The sequence below is a fragment of the Hyperolius riggenbachi genome, chromosome 6 (assembly GCF_040937935.1).
Source record: "Hyperolius riggenbachi isolate aHypRig1 chromosome 6, aHypRig1.pri, whole genome shotgun sequence".
In the NCBI taxonomy this organism is placed as follows: Eukaryota; Metazoa; Chordata; class Amphibia; order Anura; family Hyperoliidae; genus Hyperolius; species Hyperolius riggenbachi.
In genome coordinates this window covers 113378459-113400866 of record NC_090651.1, presented here as the reverse complement: position 1 = coordinate 113400866, position 22408 = coordinate 113378459, and the positions used below count along the sequence as shown (strand labels likewise).

The window sequence follows — 22408 nt, the reverse complement described above, 5'->3', positions numbered from 1 at the left end:
AATTTTTTTTTCCTTATAAGTTATAGAACATTTATATACAATCTGCTATATGCATGAAGGGTTACCATGCACTGCAGTGGTCATCGGTGAGCAGTTGGTGGGGCTTGATCAGTTGAATAGAGGTGCAGATGAAGTGCTATGTATATTTCATAAACATCTGGTCACCTCACACATGTCCCTTTGTTTAGAATCCGCCTTGCTGACCCCCATGTTGAGCAGGCCTCTCTGTGCTGTGCAGAGCTGGTAGTAACTGGAAGATCAGGCATGACTCGTGTGACCTGGTTACTAGTCTAGAACCCCCCTGGATGTAATTTGAGTCCCTTGCTCTACACCAGCACAGGATGTAGTGGATTACAGCCTGAGATCACTGAATATTTGTGAAGTGAATCAGGAGGCAGTTTCCTAGTCTGGATGTGTGTTCTGTCTGTTTCTTGGAGCCTCTCCTTTCTTTTTTTTTTTTTTTTTTTGATTGCTTCGAAATAAGGGTGCTCGTTTGGTATTCCATAGCATTGTTATGTAAACCGTTCAGCATAAGGTTAAGTGAAATGTGGAGGAATACAGATGTATGTAGCTGGGTTCTTCTAGCTGCGGTAGATGTTTCAACTTTCAACCTCTCTGCATTTGAAGGACAGTCTCAGTATTTTGTAGTTGCCATGGCAACTCGGGAGTTCCAAAGCCAAGAACACACACTGCGCATTTGGATGTTCCTAAGATATGCCAGTATCACTTTGGCATGAGGACTCGTGCTAAGAAGCCGAAGCGTGGAGAGCTGAAGATTGATTGTTTTTACAATGAACTGTTGTGTGGGCTGGATTGTCCATGCCTGAATTACACTTCCAGCTGAATATCTGTGAATGAGCATAGGAACAATTAGCATTATTCGTGGTGCTAACCCATGTTTATGTAAACATCAATGCAGTTAGCCTTTTTCTGCTTAATATTGTTAGTGATGTGTAAGTAGCCATGAAGTGGCCCTTTTTGCTTATGTGACTCCAGGCCAACTGAATGAGCCCTGATTAATAAAGGCGCATACACACGGGCAACCTAATGCATAACATGATCAGCCGCACATGTTGTTCAGACGACAAGTACATACACCCACTGATCAGTAACCAACTCATTTAAATATGTAAATACTGCGCGCACACCAATAAGTCCACATTAAAAAACAAGTTGTTTAAACTACTACACATGTGGCCAACCTGCACGATAGTTGGGTAGGTTGGTGCTCCCTTTGGATCAGGCAAACCACCTGCTATCAGTTGGAAGTCTTGTCTTCTCCCCAACTGTCTTCCAACAGACCAAGTTTAGATGACAGGTGGGCGGAATAGTTGCACTGTGTATGAGCCTTAAAGAGAACCTGAACTGAAAATTAAAAGTAAAAAAATATAAACATGTCATTACCTCCTGTGTAGTTCACTCATCAATCTCTTTCTCCTCTCTTGCATCCTGTTTGTGGACCATGATCAATATAATTCTCTGTCCTCCCATTTTGAAAATGGCCATTACCCCATAACCAGGAGGTCAACACACTGTTAAACTGTAATATCACCCACTTGAGCCATAGGGAAACATGGACATTACCTTGCACATTCAGTTGTAACTGACAACTGCTGATAAAAAAAACTGGCAGCAACTGGTATATTTTCAGTTCTGACAATTTTTTTTCAGAACTGAAAGGGATCACTGTAAGAAGAAAATGGTGAGCTTCTGAAAGGAACTAACGGTGAGGTAAGTATGTAATATTTGCAGCTACATCATATGTTTGTTTTAAATAATTTTACTCAGTTCAGGTTCCCTTTTAAGAGTTGATTGGTTAGATAGTAATACGATGGCCCTGATATTGGGTACAAGGTGGAGCCGAGTGTCACAAGGAGCCCTAGTGGCTGACCGCACTTAGCCTTCTAAACTGTGCCAGCGCACAGATCGTGCGAACTCTGGTCGCAGTCAATGCGCAGGAACCGTTAAGAATTAGCCGCAGACAACTCAGAAGGGAGCCTGTGAGACACGGGTAATTACAACGTCACCTACTGGTTCAGAGTAAACTGCCACCACCGCGGTTACCATGGGACCGTGGAGCCCATTAACTGACTAATCCTGCGAATAAAACGGTTAAACACACGATATTCTGTCTAGCCAACAACAAACAAACAGTAGCGTATCTTCAGAGACCCGGGATCATTTCTGTGTGTGCTGATAAGCAGGGTAGCGAAACAGTGAATGACTTGGAGGAAGTCTTTTATTCACAGCAATATAAATAATTAATATATACAGACAATTATTAAAATCAACAATTATTAAAACAGTAATAGCCAGTATGAAAAATAAAAGAAGGGAGAAAAATACTTAGTTCCTGGAAAGATGTCCTTATTGTGGGAAGAATCATAAAGTTCTTGGTTTCAAAGTCCAGAGTTCAGAGTTCAGACCAGGTGGATGCCAGCATATCCTCAAGCTGGCATCTGATGAGTGCAAGATGGTTCAGTGTGGAGGACCCTGAGTTTGGGTCCTCAGCCATTCTTATGCCCCTGCTTCAGTAGGAGGGAGTGAGGGCGGGGAGCCATACACCCCCTTCAAAGATGAGATGAGCCCTCCCCTTATCCTGGGGCTAGAAATCATATCTACCCATATATGGGCTCTAACTCACAGAACCGTACAGGTCAGGGCAGATTTATTAACATTTTCAGGTCTGTCTCGATTTACCCAGCGCCCTGATACCAGACATGAGGGGTGGGACCCCTGTGGTATCATCAGGGCACTTTGAAACTGCCTAGCTGGCAGTCCTTACCTCCGAAGGTTCTGAAACTTCCTCAGAACCAGCACCGGGGCTCATGCTACACTTCCCCCACGTTTGGCGAAGCTGCCATCTCAGGAACCCCAGAAATATGACAGATCTGGGAAGTTATGGATTATGCCATGAGACTGAGGTTGTGTTCTAGCTGCTAACAGCTGACTTTCCTTTGATCTTTAGCAGAGAGCAGAGTGTCCAGACCTCCCGTGGATTCGTAGCCTGCTTGGCTGCACCTAGGCATCCTTTGGTTAATTAACATCTCCATGAGATCAGCTAAGTGTCACCTGGTTCCCAGAGCCAAAAGGGAAATTGGGCCTTCCACAGGGAATATGTCCAAGCTAATTAACACCTCCCCCCAGGCTTTCACTCAGCTAAGACAGATTCCCCAGCTGTTTTAAGCAGAGGGATACTACACGTCAAATCTTGGTTCTATTGATCTGAGGCGCACTTGATGCAGGAATCGAGTGCGATCGTTCTTTTCTTCACGGGCGGTTCCAGGACGCGCCTGCGTCCCCGCAATCGTCCGTGACACCGAGGTTCGAACTTTAGTCTACTGTCAGAGGTGATTCTTCGCTCATTGCACTGACTACCTGTAAAATGGAGATTATGCTTTAAGATTGGACTGTTGACACTTAAATCCCTACAGTTTGGGCCGTGGATACATGGAGGACTTGCTGAAACTACACCACACCTCCCACAACCTCAGATCAGCAGGATCCATAAACTTGATCACCCCCGGAGTGCACCACAAAACCTTTGGAGCCTTAGCTTTCTGTCATTTTGTCCTTACCACGCTCAGTAAAGACAGCTCCATCCCTGGAGGAATTCAATTCCAGACTGAAAAGCCACCTGTTTAACCTGGCATTAGCAGACTTGTAGATTTTTTTCCCTCTTTTACCAGTTAGTGGTCTGAGATATGGTTATGTGCTTTGAGTCCTATGGAAGAAAAATGCTTTACAAATGTTTGTTGTTGTAGATTTCTCTACAGGAAATGGAGCTACAGGACTGAGCCAACCATGTAATTTCAATATATGGATTGCAGAAAGTACATCTGTGAAATGCACAAAACTTTTTGCATTGCCAATTAATGCCTATTTTCCTTTCCCATGCATTATAAAGTGGGAGACTGGACTAGAACTTTAGGTCCAAATATTTAGCCAGAAGTGAACCACAGTATGCAACCTCCGTTTTCTCACTTGTGCATTTCCTACTACGGTATCTCTATTTCCTGCCACATTAATCACAGTTGATGGTTTCCTGTGTTTTTAGATGTATATAACACATTTTTCATTTCAGATTCACTTGTTCAGTGTGGTTAACAATGTGTTTTGCAGAGCATGGCTGTGAGGTCTGCTCAGCCACTAACTAGCTAGTCATGTAACAAGATACGTTTATGGACTGAATGTTGTCCTTTCACCGGCAAGGAAATTAATTCAGCATCTGCAGAATCCACATTGTGAAGGCTTTAGCAGCTCTGAATAGCTGTTGAGAATTCTGTGTAGATTAAAAAAAAAAACCTGAAGTCAGTATCAACATGTCCTTCAGCCACCTATGTTACATCCTCTGAGATCCGTACCTGCTTTTTGTACAGCTAATGAATGGTTTAGGTGGATAACTTTTGTGGCTTTGGTTGCTATGGAGATTGTTGTAAAGAAACCTTGGTGTGCATTTGTTGCTTTGATCTAATAAAGTGTATAATAGCTTGTATAGCTAGCTGTTGACTGTAGATCATTGGCCTCATTTGTATTAGAACTCCGCTAGTAAATATTGAGATGCCTGTGTGGAAAAACAGTGCATATTCTGTGTGACCAGACCACAGAATTTCACTCATGAGGCTCAGGGACGGTTGAAGCATCTCTTATTTGCCATAATGCCCGGTACACACCATGCAATTTCTTCTCAGATCAATGGGCTGAATCCATAATTTCCAGCAGGTTCGATTTGATTTCTGGTAGTTTTTTCTCAGGGCTGTGGAGTCGGAGTCTAAGCTATTTTGGGTACCTGGAGTCGGAGTCTGTGGTTTCACAAACCGAGGAGTCTGAGTTGGGAGTCGGAGTCGGATGACTTTTGTACCAAATCCACAGTCCTGGTAAGTATAATAGTCTTATACTTACCAGGACTGTGAATTTGGTACAAAATCCACTATCTGACTATTAGCAGGAGTCAGAGTCTGAGCTATTTTAGGTACCTGGAGTCAGAGTTGCAGTTGGGAGTCGGTTTCATAAACTGAGTTGAAGTCGGATGATTTTTGTACCGACTACACAGCCCTGGTTTTGCTGATTGATTTTTGTGTAGAAGTGGTCAGAAAATTGATCAGAAAAACAGAAATCAGATCGGACCTGTCAGAAATAATAATTTCGACCAGTCTATCTGACCGGAAATTGCATGGTGTGTACCAGGCATTACACAACTTGTCTTGTTCAGAGATGATGTGGGCAGGGTTGTCTTTTTCAGGGATGTGGTGTTGCCTTCTTCCGGTTGGCGACCTCTAAAAGAGGAAGGGGGCTCACTGGGGCAATGCATGAGGACTAATTGCAGCAGAAAACTGTTGAAAGTACACCGCTTATAAAATACATTTTAATACACAATCAGATTTTAATGTAGAAAAAAAAATCATAAAATCATACTAGATATCTATACTGTTGTGGACTGGGTAAAAGTGTGTTACATCATTTGATGGAAATGAGCGTTGTCATTCAACCTACATTGGGCAGAATTCTAACACCCCAAAAGTTAAAAAAATGTAAACCTAGGACTGGAGATCATTGGAGGCCACGGGTGAAGACGATGACCTTGGTTTGCTGGTCATTGTTTAAGTGGTAAAGGTTCTGAACCAATACCTGGGGTCCTAATAGACCATGATTGGGGTTACTGAATATTGGTGAATCAGTACAGTAGTTGTGCTTTTACTTTAAAATGTGCACTTTGTAGTGAGAATATTGTGAATTCCCTTTGGGTGCTGTGGCATTCACCAGTATTGCCTGATTAGGATATTAATCTTGATTATGATCAACTTGCAGTTTCCATACCCCTCTCCAGGCAAAGGTAACTTTTTGTGTGCAGGTAGTCTCTGCTACCGAACAAGAATGGGGACTGTTGGTTCGTTCTGAACCTGATTCCCTTTTTTAGTTGAAACACTGTCATCTCTATGTCCCTCATGCTGTCAGGGGGACACTGTCACCTGTTTACTGTTTTTCAAACCATGTTTTTCATAGAATCCTTTTCAATTGATTTTCTCAAAAACTACATGGTCTTTTTTGGGGAAAAAAAATCACTTGTTCCCACAGAAACTTCACTTTTTTTTAAAGGGGAACTTCAGCCTAAACAAACATACTGTCATTAAGTTACATTAGTTATGTTAATTAGAATAGATAAGTAATATAATCTTTTACCCACCCTGTTTTAAAAGAACTGGCAAATGTTTGTGATTCATGGGGGCTGCCATCTTTGACATGGGGGCAGCCATCTTTTTGGTTGAAAGGAGGTGACAGGGAGCAGGAGACACAGTTCCAACTGTCCTGTGTCCTGATTACCCCTCCCACCTGCACACGCTAGGCTTCAAATGTTAAATTCAAAAGGTAAAAAAAAAATAATTGCACCAAAACAGCAGAACGAGAAAATCAGAAATCCCATCATGCTTTGCGCAGCATCAGGGGAAAAATGCTCGGGCAGTTTTCTACTGTGCAGCTAAAAATGAGGCTTGTATAAGAGAAACAAAGTTCTGATGCTGTGAAACTGTTAAACACCAAGCCTTTTCAGTGCTGCTGAGTCGATTTTTAGTCTGGAGGTTCACTTTAAGTAATCTGTATCAGCTGGTCGTTTGTAAAGGCTCATATGCACATCCAAATGTACAACCTGACCAGTCGCAAGCGTTGTGTACCTGACAAGTACGTACACATACACGACAACCAATTCGCTTAAATACTACGCGTTCAAGCTAAATGACAAAATTCACATGTCCGCATTCAAAAACAACCAAGTTGTTCAGAAGACTTGTACACACATTACAACCTGACTGATAGTCGGTCAGATTGATCCACCGGTTGGCTCTCAGTGCTTTCCCCAGAATTTTTTTTCCAGCCAGGTGACATGAAAAAGTAGCCGGTGGGACGCAACCAGGGGAATGCAGAGACGGCGCAAATCTCTGTTTAAAAGAGAAGGCGAGCCAATGACAGCCGGGTGCTCCCCATAATTAACCAGGTGTAGCACCTGGCTAAAAGAGCCTGGGGAGAACGCTGGATCTGGCAAACAACCTGTTATCAGTTGGTCATCTGGTTGTTTGTCAGCTGTAAACACATCCAACTTATCTTCCAACTGACAAGTTTAAAAGATAGTTGGACGGATTGTTGGTAGGAGTACTACTTGTTTAAAGCTGTGATATTAACTAAAATTCTTTCACTGAAGATCTGCAATCTCTAACCAGTTCTGTTAACTTACTTTGAATGTAGCTATGTAGATGGTCCTTTTGTGAACAAGCCTATTGTTTGAGCCATGTTTGCACTGTAACTTGTACACAGCTATATTAAAGGGGCCCATACACTCAGCCGATTTTCTGGCCGACCGATCGATCGCAAATCGGTTGGCCAATCGACCGATCGATGGCCGATTTCGATGGATTTCCATCGAACTGGCAGGGTGGAAAATTTAGGTCGATCTGATGAGATTGCTTATCATTTTGCATTGGCCTTAATGGAAATCTGATGGCAAAAAATGCCATCAGATCGAATTTCAATAGATTTCAAACTGAAATCTATTGGAATTCTATCCTGGTAAAAGATGTTCTAAAAACACATCAGATAGATCATCAGATGCATTTCTTATCTATCTGCTGCCAATCTGACGAGTGTATGGGCACCTTAATACCTTAAACTGTTTTGGTTACTTCCCTTGTGGTCTGCTCAAAAGTTGAAATGTCAGATTTGTTCTGAGCATCACATACTGTTTGTTGTGAGCCCTCTCCCTCTTTGCTCTTCCTGTGACTGAAGACTCTGGGAAGATAATTAGCAGATGAAGCTAAGCAGATTAGCACAACTGACAGAGCCAGCCTGATAGAGATCACTGAAACCCTTTGACTGCCAGGAAGGATCATGCGTAATTGGCTAAAGTCTCCTGTTCTGTTCCTGATACAAATCCAGAGATTTGGTTAATTGGCAGAGAGTAAAAATCTCCTTTCTGACATTGTGTTTAGTACAGTTGTACCTCCACTGCCATAAACTCTAGATGTGAAACTTGGGAGGTTGATGTGTGTCCACTCTACACTATTCCATTTCAGGCGCGATCAATCTAATTTGATTGGATCGAATTCGATTAGATCAATTAAATCCGACATGTCCGATCAGGATTCGATCGATCGTGTGATCGATTTTGGCTAGTTTTCTGTGCAACTCAATCACGTGATCGATCAAATCCCGATCGGACATGCCGGATTTAATCGATGTAATCGAACTCGATCGATCGCACCTGAAATTGAATGGTGTAGAGAGGGCTTATAAAAGATTGAAACAGACCTTTAGCTTACAAACCTTAATCTGTCAAAGAAATTTGTGCAGGTTGAATTTCATGATTCTGTAAATAAAATCACTGCCTAGGATTTAAAAATTTCCTACATAAGTCTTAAAAACTTATGTAAGTAGTGTCTGTTTACTTTTAAATACCTCCTAATTTCTGGAGGTGACATGGTCTCTCTCTGAGCAGAGCAGCCAGGCTTCCTTCTGAGGCCACACCCCTCCATAGTTTGATGCAGCCTAACCTTACACCTTCCCAGAATACCGTCCTCTCCAGTATAGAGAAGGGGGGATGGCAGTATACTTTGGGACATGACCATGTACAGTAAACACAACCCATGGGTGTATCACTTTGTGCTTTGTGTTTTTTTACCAGCAAAGTACATACAGTAAGGGCCTGTTTCCATTACACGCAGATTGCATGCAGACTCCAATGAATGTCTATGGGAAAATCTGCATCAGAAAAATTGCGTTTAGTGGAAACAGGCCCATAGACATTCATTGGAGTCAGTTTTTCTGCATCAATTCCGCATCCAATCTGCGTGTAGTGGAAATAGGCCCTAAGTAGAATGTTCTGTAAAGGCAACTGCCTTTTTAAGTCCTGACCAGTAAATGTAGGGGTGAATTGATAATGGATTGATGTTTCCCTAATTGAAAAGGATTTCTTGACTTTGATCAAGGTGCAGCAAAAAACTACCCAAAAATTGAGTGCCACCACTGGTAGTTTTGTACTGCTTGATATAGAACAGATCTATGCAGACGTTTTACTGACCACCACTCCCCCTCAGGCTTGATTTATAGAGAAGACCATTTCCCAATTCATGTTTAAATCAATCTGGTATTTAAAATGAATAAAAGACCTAGGTAGTTATTGATAGATTTTGCTGTGGAATCAAGGCCTGAAGGCTCAAATACACTCTTGAGACGATTGTTCTGGGAAGTCTTGATTGAGAGTCTAGCGTTCATACAAGTGTCCTTCCTCATTGTTTAGCCATCCGGCTTAGCATATTACTAAGCACTGACTTAAGCTAAATCTACACGAGGCGATCCGGCGGCTCGATTAGCCGCCGGATGGCCTCTTCCGCATCCCCGCGCGTGCGTCTGATTCGATCCGCTCTCGTCCCCACCAGCGCCGCTTATCTTCCGCTCGATTCCCTGCCATTGTCCCCTTGCGGGGAACGAGCAGGGAATCGGCGGTGGGGAGATCCGTCCTGTCGGATCTTATCAATCGAGCCGCAAATCGCCGCCAGATCGCTACGTGTAGACGTAGCTTAACACATTGGGCCACATGCAATTAACTTTATCTCATTAGTTTTCTCCTAGGAGATAATTTTTCATGTTCCATTTAGAATAACCCTTCAGCACTTTAGGTGAAGCACGTCGGTGGAGACGCCCAAGGACAATTAAGGTACCAATATTATAATATAAATAAAAGGTCTCTTACCTCCAAGAAGGACTCACATAGGTGGAAAAAAAGTCTTTATTAAAAGAAAAAACTGTTATGCTGTAGACAACGTGTTTCACGAGACTCAGCCCGCTTCCTCAGGTCAATAAAACGGATAACCTAAAATCAAAATATTTATTTTTAGCTGACACCACATGGCTAGGTTAGTTGAGCCTTTACTCCAAATATATATATATTCCTACTGTTGCTGTATGTATTTGGAGAAAAGGCTCAACTAACCTAGCCGTGTGATGTCATTTTAGACTAAATGCTAAAACAAATATTTTGAAATTTAGGTCATCTGTTTTACTGACCTGAGGAAGTGAGCAGAAGTCCTGTGAAACGCATTGTCTACAGCATAACTGTTTTTTGGAGGTAAGAGACCTTCTTTTTTTTTTTTTTTTTTTTATTTATTTATTTATTTATTTATATTATAGTATTGGTATCTTAATTATCCTTGGGCGCCTCCACCAACGTGCTTCACCTACTGTTTCCCACACTTCTTTAAGGTGCCATCCACACCACTGGGCGGATTCATCCACCAGTGGACAGGACCTTAGGACGAGAGCGACGACCCAGTACCAGAGGGTTTCGGGACACCGAGTGGAAACGGTTTTCTTTCCGCCTGTCCTTGCGGTGGTTGGAGAATTGCAACCCACCTTTGTGAGTAAATACGACCCACAGAAAATGTTCTTCCCAATTATTTAACGTTACTGCACCACAAGGGCTCCCCGTCTTCCTTCTCCATAGGCCTAGGACGACCCCCCCCCCTGCTGAAGAGATTGCCAGCATCCGACACAAACACACTTTCAGCGCTTTGCAATAGAGTACTAAAAAAGTAGAAGTAAAAAGGACTATCAAAATTATTTTGAGTATCTTTTTGCTTGCTTTTGGTTTTAAATGGCATTTTATTGACAGTTAGAACATATCAAGTAGGAGAAAAGTCAGGAGAAAAAGTTAATTGCATATGGACCATTGCTTCAAGCCACTTGCCTGTTCCCATCCCACAGTCTCACTCCCCTCTCCATGGAACACTACATGATACTTTAAAAAGGTGGAGAGGCGCTTAGGTGGTATGGGAGTACAGATGGGGATAGTGTGGTTCTTTTCACCCGCTGCTGTTCACTGGCCAGGGGTTCCCAACCACCTCTGGTTGTGTTATAAATGGAGTCTATATAGGTATGAACAGCGCTGAGAGTAGTAGTTGGATAATATAAGCTTTAATAGATTGTTATGGTCTGTATATATTCAGGATAGATTTCAAAGCACAAGGTCAAATGTTAAAAATACAGAATTTAAAATCTTTTTACAGATTTTAAATTCTGTATTTTTAACATTTGACCTTGTGCTTTGAAATCTATCCTGAATATATACAGACCATAACAATCTATTAAAGCTTATATTATCCAACTACTACTCTCAGCGCTGTTCATACCTATATAGACACCACATGATACTTGCCTATATTCAGAGTAGCATGTCTGTAGCACTTGTGCCCTGCAGTGTCACCTTAACGATCATGTGGCAGACTTGAGCATGTGTTCGGGGCTCGAGTGTATATTGCTGAGCGCTTTTCTTATTCGAATAGTCTTGTCTGATTTGTTTGAATTTTGAACAGTCCAGAAATGATTTGAAACACAGCAGAATAGAACAGTGCCTCATCTGGGAAAAGAGAACGCCAGGCAGGGCAGATGGGATTTAATGCAGGTTTAAACGGCTCGGTTAGATGTCATTCAAACTTCAAACTCTGCATGTAAAATTCATCCAAAGAGCTTCAGAATTGCAAATCAAACACAGAAAATAATAGTCTGAGTATGCAAGGCCTGAGGCCAGGGGTTGACTGATTAGCATGGAATTAATGAGCCACTCTTTCCAATCCATTTGCCAGGAGGAAATATTAGGAGCCAGCTCTTCAGTTATGCTGGGCATACATGGTTCGTTTTTGAGGTGATTAGAGGGTTCGATAGATAATTTCCGGCATGTCCGATCTCCCTTTCGATCCTTTCGCCGCTCGATTTTCTGATAGAAGTGAATGGAAAAAGATAAGAAAAACAAGCGGAAGCTAAGAGAATCGACTGCAGAATCGAGCGGAAAAAACGATCGAGAGGAGAATAGAGAGCCAGAAATGAACAGTGTATTCCCAGCATTAGAGCAAGACTGAAAAGGTAGCCTTGGCTATCTGCTTGTGGGATGTGCCCAGTCCTGCACAGCTTATTTGTGCTGTCGCCAGAGGTTCTCCACATAGTCTGGCTGCAGTTCTATAGGTATGATTTGCACCTTCAATCACTATCTGAACTCCGAGGTTTTGTTCTGAAGGGAGAGATATTGCACGTCTTCCATCTTTAGAATTCCCATTGTCAGACTGATGCTGTTTTTTTTTCCCCTTTGCTCTTCTCCTGGGACACGCCTACAACAGGCATACAGCCAATAGAATTTGAACATCTGGCTCATATTTGTGTCTTTGGTCTGTAGCTCAGAGCGTTGGGCTATGTTCACACTATTTGACTCGTTCGGGTCCTCCAATGTATACTACCAGCATGCTGGTTGGTATGCTTAAAGGACAACTGAAGTGAGAAGAATATGGAGGCAGCCATATTTATTTCCTTTTAAACAATGGAAACCCTGCTGATCTATTTGGCTGCGGTAGCATCTGAATAACATCAGAAACTAGCATGCAGCTAATATTGTCAAATTTGATAACGTCAGAAACCCCTGATCTGCATATGCTTGTTCAGGGTCCACGGCTAAAAGTATAATGATGGGCATACACGGCTCATTTTTTGAGCCATTTAGATGGCTCGATAGATAATTTCCGACATGTCCGATCTCTGGCTCGATTGTTTCACCGCTCGATTCCTGATAGCAGTGAATGGAAAAAGATAAGACGAGCAGAAGATAAGAGAATTGAGCAGCAAAAACGAGCTGTGTATGCCCAGCGTTGGAGGCAGAGGATCAGCAGGATAGCCAGGCAACTGGTATTGCTTATCAGGAAATAAATATGGCCGTCTCCATATCCCGCTTCAGTTGTCCTTTAAACCTGCGTGTCTCACTCGGCCCTCAGATAGTTGGCACAATAGCCATGCAGTTAAAATTTGCTAATGAAAGTTTTAAAGTACATTTCACCCAGAGCACATGCACTACAAATTATCTTTTATTTTTGCCAACATATCTGGGTTTGAACTATTCCATCTTTGTGGGGGAATTCTCAGTATATTTTTATTTATTTATTTTTTTATACAAAAGCATTCCCTGGAAAGAATCTGTATAAAGATGTCAGCTAGTCTGCATACTCATTTGCACACTAATTGGGTAGTTGGACTGAGCAACTGCCATTCAGTAAGTGCTTTTGACAAAGTAAACCCTGAGAATCCCCTATGAGCAGATGACCTAGACCAAGATTACTAACTACTGTAAGCAACAGGAACAGTGGCACACTGTATCTATATAGCATGGCTATGACGTAGATTCCACACGTCAACGATGGCAGCCAGGACCACTACAGCTTTACCCCCCCAACATGGTCTATAATGATCCACTCCAGCATTTTGCTGTTTTGCAGGACAGGTGGCTTTTGGTTCTGTGTAAAATACTCCCTGATATGTATGTTCCATATAAATACACAACATAAATATCACATGGAGGAGAGGAAATACTCATAATAATTGGTTGTCTGCTTTCTGTTTTTTGTTCTGTGTGCTTATAATTAGCACTGGCTGTACAAGTGATGATTTGTTCTGGGCGCAGTGAAGGTGATGTAGTTATTCTAGCAGTGAATGTTTGCCTTCCACTCAGGTAGGAGGAGGGGCAGGCTTCTGTCGCTGCTGTGTCATGTCAAAGTGCATGAGATAGAAGGGACGCTTCCTCGCTTCCCTCAGCAGACTAACATTTACTCACTGCTGTCATTGTTATGACAGCTACTGTATGTAGCTCTTCTGGTTCACACAAGGGATTATGGGAATTGTCTTAACTACTGCCTCAATACATGACTCTGGAGGGTTACTGCAGCTATGTGATTACATGCTAAGTAACAGGAAGATGTCAGTGGCATGCAGACATGATTGCCCTCTGTGTGAAGAAGACTAGGTGCTTTCCTGATCTGGGGTTCAGCTCTCATATTCTAGAACACGTATAGTCTTGTGCTTTGAATATTTCCTGCATTTTTTTTTTTATTTTTTTTTTTTTATGGGACAGTGGTTTTATATCTGTGGGCACTCGGTTTATGGTATGGATGTCTACACTAACCAAGCAAAGACCAATTGGAAGTTTTGGGATGTTAAAGTGGACATGAATTCTTGCACAGGACGGAAGGAAAACCTAATGAAATCCACCCAGTATGTATTAGTTTAGCGATAATGACGACTGTAATTTGATCTCTCAGCTTTCAGCTCAGGAATCTCAGCAGAACAGCTAATTTGTAAACACCGGTTGTCAACCCTGTGCCTGCTATTAGCTGTAACAAAGACATGATTTTCTCTAAGGGCTCGTTTCCACTAGTGCATTGCGGAATCGCGGCGAATCACCGCAGGAGAAATTGCATGCGGGTGCGATTCCGCATGCGTCTTTTGCCGCAATTTCGCATAGGTTAGGGTAATGCGATTTTTAACCATGTCACTGCCTGTGTGAATTAACATGGGTACCTATGCGAAATCGCAGCAAAAAACGCATGGGGAAAACGCATTCGATTTCCCCATTCAATACATTGCGTGCGATTCCCCTGCATTCCACACGCAGGCGAATTCTGAGGGCTCTGCCGTGCAGATTTTCCCCGCACACAAACGCTCCGCACAACGCACAAGTGGAAACAGGCCCATCCACTTGTATTGGCTGTGCGAATAGCAATGCAGACAACGCATGCGGATTCGCTATAGTGGAAACGAGCCGTTTATCATCCCATATGCTTTGCTTGTATTACCCAGGTCTATGTCAGATTTGTGCTCAGTTGAATGGAGTGTTCTTTGTTTGCTGTTTGGACTAGACCTTCCCAACCATACTGTGATGTAGTTAATCAACTGTGTAGTAAAGGTAAATGATTCATAGGACCAGAAAACCTGAAATACCAGCTATGTTTAAAGCTGCTAATGCTATGTATAGAAGGAGTGTGCCATTGCTGACTCCCTGTTGAAAACAGTACTTGCCTTGTATGTTGTACTAATGCTTTGGCTCTGATATGTTCTGAATTGGTGGCCCGTGTCCAGTGTGCTTATCATTCATTCCAGCTCTGTACAGTGTAGACTGCATGCTTGTGGCAGGTGTGTGGCTGTGCATGTAGCAAAGTCAAAAGGTCCGCCTGATAGCCAGACAGTTGGCATCATATATGCTATGTAAGCCATGACGGCAGCAGCGGCAGCAGCCTTACCCAGATGGCACAGATGAAGTAATTCCTTTGATGCTGTAGGGCCCATACACACTACATGCATTTAATTTTTGCACTAATGAATGCCTACCAGTGCATTCCCCTCTGAATGTGGCTGTTCACACTATGCACATTATAACATGCAATGTAAAATGAAAGTGACTATAGGACCAAGCAGCTTCAGCTTGGTGCAACGGCACTGCGGTACTCTCGCATGTACAGTACAGCCATACTCGTATGCGGAGAGGGAAGCAGGACCATGAGAATATATCCAACAAACTCTCGTCAGATGTGTTCAGAGGCTCAGTGCGCAGTGACGGTGCAGTTGTGGAGAGCATGAGAAGCCTCTGGACCAGGCTTTCTCAACCAGGGTTCCTTGAGTACTCTGCAGGGGTTCCTTGGCGGTTTCCCCCATTGTGGGGAAAGTATAATAAGGGGTACTGTAAAAAGGAGCCCTAAATTGGGGGTCAGAATAATAATCAGCACATTAATAAAAAGCACTAGGATAAGGAGACCGTATAATAAGTGGCAGTAGTAGTGAAATAAACAGCCTCACCTACTAAAATAAATGCAGGGGTTCCTCGAGACCGAAAAATAGTTTGCAGGGGTTCCTTTAGATCCAAAGGTTATTTGCAGGGTTCCTCCAGGGTAAAAAGGCTGAGAAAGGCTGCTCTGGACTATCCAGAGGCCTCCCTCTACCTAGGTAAATATCCATTTTTATTTTTTTTTTCCATTTCGCCTCTGCTTTCGCTTTAAAGGAAATCTTAGGAGAAAAAAATGGTTTTAACTTACCTGGGACTTCTCTCAGCCTCCTGGAGTCATCCTGTGCCTGTCCCGTCCTTCCGCGACTCTCCAGCGAGCAGCGATGACCCCCTCAAAGTGGACCAGCTGCATACCTCCTCATTGTGTCTCCATGGCAGTGTTCTGTGCAAGCACAGTACGGGAAAAACGCTACTGTGCAGAAGGCTCAGGGCCACTCATGTGCAGTAGCCTCCGACTGGCATTGACCGGCTAGATTTGAGGGGGTCCCCGCTGCTCGCTGAAAGGTCTCTCGGAAGGACAGCGTGGGCCCCGGATGACTCCAGGGGCTGCAAGAATCCCCAGGTAAATTGAACTGCCTTTTTGTTTACACTTAAAAAAAACCAGATTAACTCCTTACCGTGTGATCCAAAACTATTTTTTACTTGGAATTGGGGTAAAGGGCCCTTTTCCACTTAACATGTTTCAATATGAATTTCGGTTTGGCCAAGATTTGGAAGGTCAGCGATTTCATTTTCATGCAAACTTGGTTCATGCAGCAATTTTCCTACATTTGGGTTAAAAGGATGCTGTAGGGTATTTTAAAAACAAAAACTGACACCTTGGGCTTCTACCGGCCCCCTGCAGCTTTCCTGTCCCCTGCTCTAGGATCCTCCATTCCCCCGCCGCTGGTCACCGTCCAATTATTTGTCTAACTAGTCAAATGCGTCCTAGCTCCTGCTCGCGTCTCCGGGAGTTTCCTGCGCAGTACGAGAAAACTTCATACTGCGTCTGCGCAGGAAGCACCTGGGGTCGTGAGCGAGGACGCATGCGGCCGCGCAGGCGCAGTTGTGTTCGTCTAGTTAGACGAATAATTGGATGGTGACTGGCTGCAGGGGAACAGAGATCCTAGAGGACTGCGCAGGACAGGACAGCTGCAGGGGGACGGTTGAAGCCCCAGGTAAGTGTCAGTTTTTGTTTTTAAAATATCCTACAGAACCCCTTTAAGTCAATGGCAGCACAAGAAAACTGCATAGCAAATGCGGTCCTATGCAATTTTTTTTTTCTCTTCCTTGGAATCCACTAATTTTATCCACTAATCTTTTATCCTACTTTTCCCTCTCCACCATTGGAAAACACAATTGCAATCAAACCTGCCCAAATGCACGATAATCTTGTCATATTGCGCTTGGTGTAAGTGGAGAAAGCAGTGATCACAGCAGGTTTGCAATGCCGATTGTGATTTTCAGTGGGAAAATCCTTGGTGACACAGCAGACTATGTAAGGCAGTGGGTCACAGTTCTGATAAACGGAAGTTGCTTAACCTGTCAGAGGTGTGAAAAATGAATCATAGTCTCAGTTTTGCTCTAAAAGCCATTAGGCAACATGTGCCTGCAGGTAATCTAAGACCCGTCTGTACGTATAAACTGTAAGGATCTGCCTGTTTAGGTACAGCAGTTACCGTAGCCATTTTGTAGCTGAATTATTGCTACAGCCAGTTTCTAAAATGCCTAAGGCGATCTCCATTGACTGTAAGCCTTTATGGGGAGTACCTACTCTCTCCTATCTTGGCTTTTCTATATTTACCAACTGTCTCTTCTGTATATACTTAGTACAAGGTGTGGTTTACAACTGTTTTATCTGCCTTGCTCTTGTTTATCCAGGTAATTTGTTTGAAAAATATTTTTACTGCATAGTATTATATTAGTACAATCGGTACAGTTTTATCCCTGCAGGAAGGTACAGGAACCTTTATATAATATCCATTTTGAAATGTGAGTAAAGCTGAATACTCACCTGAGGACCCAGGAAGATGGATCCCAGCAAAGTCTCTTGACGACAAGCGCTTCACGATCCATCAGCAGGTACATGTGACAGCACTCGATGGGTGCAAACAGGAAGTCAAGCGATCACGGTACTTTGCGTGGAGGTGGATCTTAAAGATCCGCTGTGACGGTCATTATTGCTGTGCGCCGCCAACGACTGTGTAATGGGGCACCTGTACCCAAGCCTCAAGATCACAGACATACGCTCGTCACTCAAAAAATTGCTGGTCATCGAAAAAATTGTCGGCAAAATCAAGTAGTCGGTATGGGCCTATAGGGCAGTACCTGCATGGAGTTTGTATGTTCTCCCCTTGTTCTCATGGAAATTCTCCAGGGACTCTTGTTTCCTCCTACACACAAAATATTTACTGGTAAGTTACTTGTCCCCCTCCCCCTGAAGGTGGCTGTACCTTTATTCTATGGCCACCAGATCGACCCTACCCACACACTGCATGCAGATTTCCAATACACACAGATTTCAGCTTGACGTCTATTGGAAATCGTCCATGCAAGCACCACCACCTCTGCCTGCTGGGCACCCTTGTCTCCCCCATTTAATGTGTACCCCCAGTAATGTGAATCTCCGGGGTCACCTATCTGCCGACCACGTTACCTTCAGTGTCCCACGTTTTCTGTGTTGCCACTAGGGGCGCCTGTGACCCGCTGACGTGTGTGTGTGTGTGTGTGTGTGTGTGTGTGTGTGTGTGTTCGACCTCGTAAATGCCAACAGCTCATGTAGTACAGGTGCCTGGCGGTCATGTAAAGAAGACTCTGAATACTGGAGGAGACGCATTAGCAGGTGATCCCGGGGTGGGGGGCGGGCACACATTACACCTAGGGGAGACTTAGGAAATCGAATGCTGCCACACACCCGAATAAGCCCTTTCAAGCAAGATTTTTCCAGCATGCTGGATCAATCCTTTTCAGCGATTTTGGATGGAAATAGATTGAAATTAGGTACAGACAGCTACATTGTGGAATCAAACTGACAGATCCGATCATTATGATCAAATCTGCTGGATATTGATGCCACAAAGCAAGTAATGTATGGATACCTTTAGACTGACTATGGTATGGATTAGATTGTGAGCTCCTGTGTAGGACAGTTAGTTACACTCCAATGCACTGCAAAAAATATCAGAGCTATATAAATATGCCGGGAAATGATGTTTTACCCCCAACCCATCCCCCACCTTTCCACCAAGATCTGGCATTATCGCACTCTTGTGACCTCAGTAAGCATTTTTTTTGACACCTGTACCTGACAAACTGGCTTTTCAAGAACAGTCCTCAAATACTGTTGACTTCCTGTCAGCATAGCTCACTTCCAATGTGTGCTTCAGTGTTAGCAGTAATGTGCTTCCCTGGCAAGCTGTCAGGATATCTGACTTTGTTGCTTCAGAAATCACAAAACTTTTTACAACACTCACCATGAATAGACAAAGAAAATCCATGTAACATTTATTGTAGAATTTGTTTTTTCCTTGTTTTTTTGACTAGTTGGGATATTAAGTCAACTAGTCCAAGGCAGTTGTTGGTCAGTATGGCTTCTGGTACACATGCCAGATGAAACTTCGATAACGACCACCTCTGCCGAAAATCCAGTGTGTGTACATCGGTCCTTGTCCCCTCTCGACTGATCGGCTAGCGATGACAGCGGATCACTTTGGCTGAGCGACAGCCGAGAGATTGTTCTGGCCACTTGGGTGCCTCCTTGTCCACCCCCCCCCCCCTCCCCAACCATCGCTTAGAACAGATCAAGTCCCTTGAAAGCGAGGGACCCTTCTGCACAGCCTCGAGCCTGCAGCATCACAGAAGTCCGCACTCCTTCCATAGATGTACAAATCAAATCTTTTTATTGCATATCCTTTTAAAAGCTTAACAAAATGACAAGACTGCACAAGAACTGATGCGTTTAGGACTCTGCTGGTTCCCTTGTCAAAGTTCTATTGGAGTGGCTTCCTGTCCAGCACCCTTTGTTACTCTCCTAGCACTACCACATAAGGGGTGAGCAGCAGTCACTTTCTTCTATATCTCGAGCCTGCAATATCTCCCAAGGGTTCAGAGTCCGATCCCTGCCAGGTGTCATTAGTTGAGCGTGTATTACGGAGCTTATTTAAGTAGACAAACCATGTTTGGGGTAGGCAAAAGTAGGAGTTTTCTCGATTTTGGCCAGCCTCATGTAAAATCAGATCTCTGCCTATAAATGCTTTCTGTTAATGGGTAGATTTGACTTATTTTTTTTTTTTTTTTATTTCTCCTGAGGAAGCCAGCTGTGACTGGTAAATTTTCCTGCAATAAAATCAGCTACTTCTGTCTGCAATGAACATGGTTTGCCTCCTTTGGAGATGAGCACTCCTGTAGTGGTGGTTTCTTTTATATATAGATCATACTAACCTCTCCAGGTTCAGTAACTCACAATAAACACTTCAGGATCAGTAATGTTCTCTTTCTGTGAGTAATACATGAATCATGGACCTATTGCCTGAAATAAGGCTTCTTTTGTTTACTTATGTCTGCTGAGAATGGCATGCTTTTCCTGTAAGCTTTTGAAGCTACTGTGATTTAAATGCTTCTAATCTCTCATCCTGTGACTGCCAAAAGGGGGTAATGTCACACATGCCTGCTGTAATATTCATGAAAATCATGCACAAGGGCAGCTGTCTCATTGACAGGACACCACTTCAGGAAGAGAGCAAACACAATCCAATGTGTTCCTTTCACCTGTATTTCCTGTAGAGCCCATTTCCACTGTAGCCGGTGTGTGTTTCTGAGGTGCACGCTGGCACTTGATGCGATGCGAGAACGCATGCAGGATTTATTATTTTACTGCATTATGTGTAGATTCCCCCCCATTGGAATTGGATGGGGCAGCCTATTTATTTCCACATGCTGCGTTACCATGTCCAAATTTGCATGCAGGGTCAAACAGTGCATCGCCCTTAACATGAACATTTGCAATAATAATGCTAACATTTGTGTAGCGCTTTTCTCCTGTTGGACTCAAAGCGCTTAAGAGCTGCAGCCACTAAAGACATACTCAGTTAGGCCCCTCTGCAGTTAGTCTTGCCAAAGGACTTTACTGAATAGGTATAAGGTTAGAAATATGAGGAGATAGGACATTCTCATTGTATTCAAACTTGACACCGCCAAATCTACTTTTAATTTATTATTTTTTTAAAAGGACAAAACAAGCCCAAGAAGTTTAGGGCTTTTTCACAAACATGACTGAACCCCCAATCTCTACTGACCATTGTGTTTTCCAGCTGCAGTTTAATGCGGCGGAATGGTAGTCTGTGTAACTGGGTGTCCGTGGTTGACACGAGTTGCAGGGCGGCACAGAGCTGATGTGACATCTGAGTGTGGTGGCTGTGGTCGCGCTCAGAGATGTGCCTCCATGAGACCCATGCATTTCCCCTGCTAGTACAGCACGACCCCCAGCACACGCTGGGTGTACAGGAACAGGTGACAGGTGGTGGACACACCACCTGCAACTGCCTGTTTGACATTTGTCTTAATGCTGGGCATACATGGCTCGTTTTTGGTGCTCTATCCACCCATTCGATCGTTTTGCCGTTTGATTCTGCAGTCCATTCTCTTATCTTCCGCTCGTTTTTCTTATCTTTTTCCATTCACTGCTATCCGGAATCGAACGGCGAAACGATCAGGCAGGAGATCGGACATGTCGGAAATTATCTATCGAGTCATGTTAATGGCTTAAAAATGAGCCATGTATGCCCATCATTAGATTTCTGTTCTGCTCATCAATGCTTTAACCTAGCCTGGGCTACTACAGTCCTTTTCGTTTTGACTCCTAGAGATATGTCCATCTAGCTGCTGCATGAAACACTTTTTTTCCCTTGAGACCCCTTGAACACAGGCACACTGCGTCGCACAGCAGTACTTTTCCCGACCGCAAGGGCCATGCAAGTCATTAGAGACTTGCACAGTGAACACGATGCAATATGGTGCGCTGAAATTATCCAAATCGCAGCAATGTCGATGCAAAGGCTGCAGCGTGTTACTGCATGATCTGTGCCGATGCATATGCCTCTGTTGCTGCACAGTTGCGCAGGGTCATTATGAAGCCTCATTTCTGTGGTGCACGCGCTGCATTGTAAGAATCCATTTTTATAACGGGCCTTAAAGGACACATCCGAGCTAAAAAAAATAAATTAAATCCACTTACCTGGGGCTTCCTCCAGCCCCTAGCAACTGATCTCTCCCACGCCGCAGCTCCACTCTCTGCCGCTGGCTCTCGGGGCCTCGCCAGGCCGTCTTCTACTGCGCCTGCGCGAGCGCCGCTGTCAATCAAATCCAGGTTGTCCGGAGTGTACTGCGCAGGCACAGAACTACTGTGCCTGCGCAGTACACTCCGGCCACGTGGACTACGCACAGACATCGTAGAGGACGATCTCGCAAGGTTGTCCTCGGCACCGGGAGCCAGCGACAGAGAGTGGAGCTGCGGCGTGTGACAGATCAGCTGCTAGGGGCAGGAGGAAGCCCCAAGTAAGTAGAATTCCTTTTTTTTCCCTAGCTCGGACCTTCTCTTTTACAAGAATAAAATAAAAAATACAAAAAACTGGAAAAGATTAATTATTCAATTTTTACTTTTTTACTGGCAGCTTGTTTTATTTTCCTGTCAGAGTTGCTAACACAGGAAATTCCCTGAGACAGGTCATAGTTTACAGTCAGACACTTCCTTTTGTGTCCTTTCTCCTGAAGCCAATTCTTAGTGGTTAATAAGTGTTTCAA

At 43.6% G+C, this 22408-nt stretch overlaps 1 protein-coding gene across 2 annotated transcripts in view; it reads left to right on the top strand.

The window, feature by feature from the left end:
• Window positions 1-22408, top strand: part of FNBP1L (formin binding protein 1 like) — a 236485-nt gene that overhangs the window by 15190 nt on the left and 198887 nt on the right. The window lies entirely within an intron of this gene.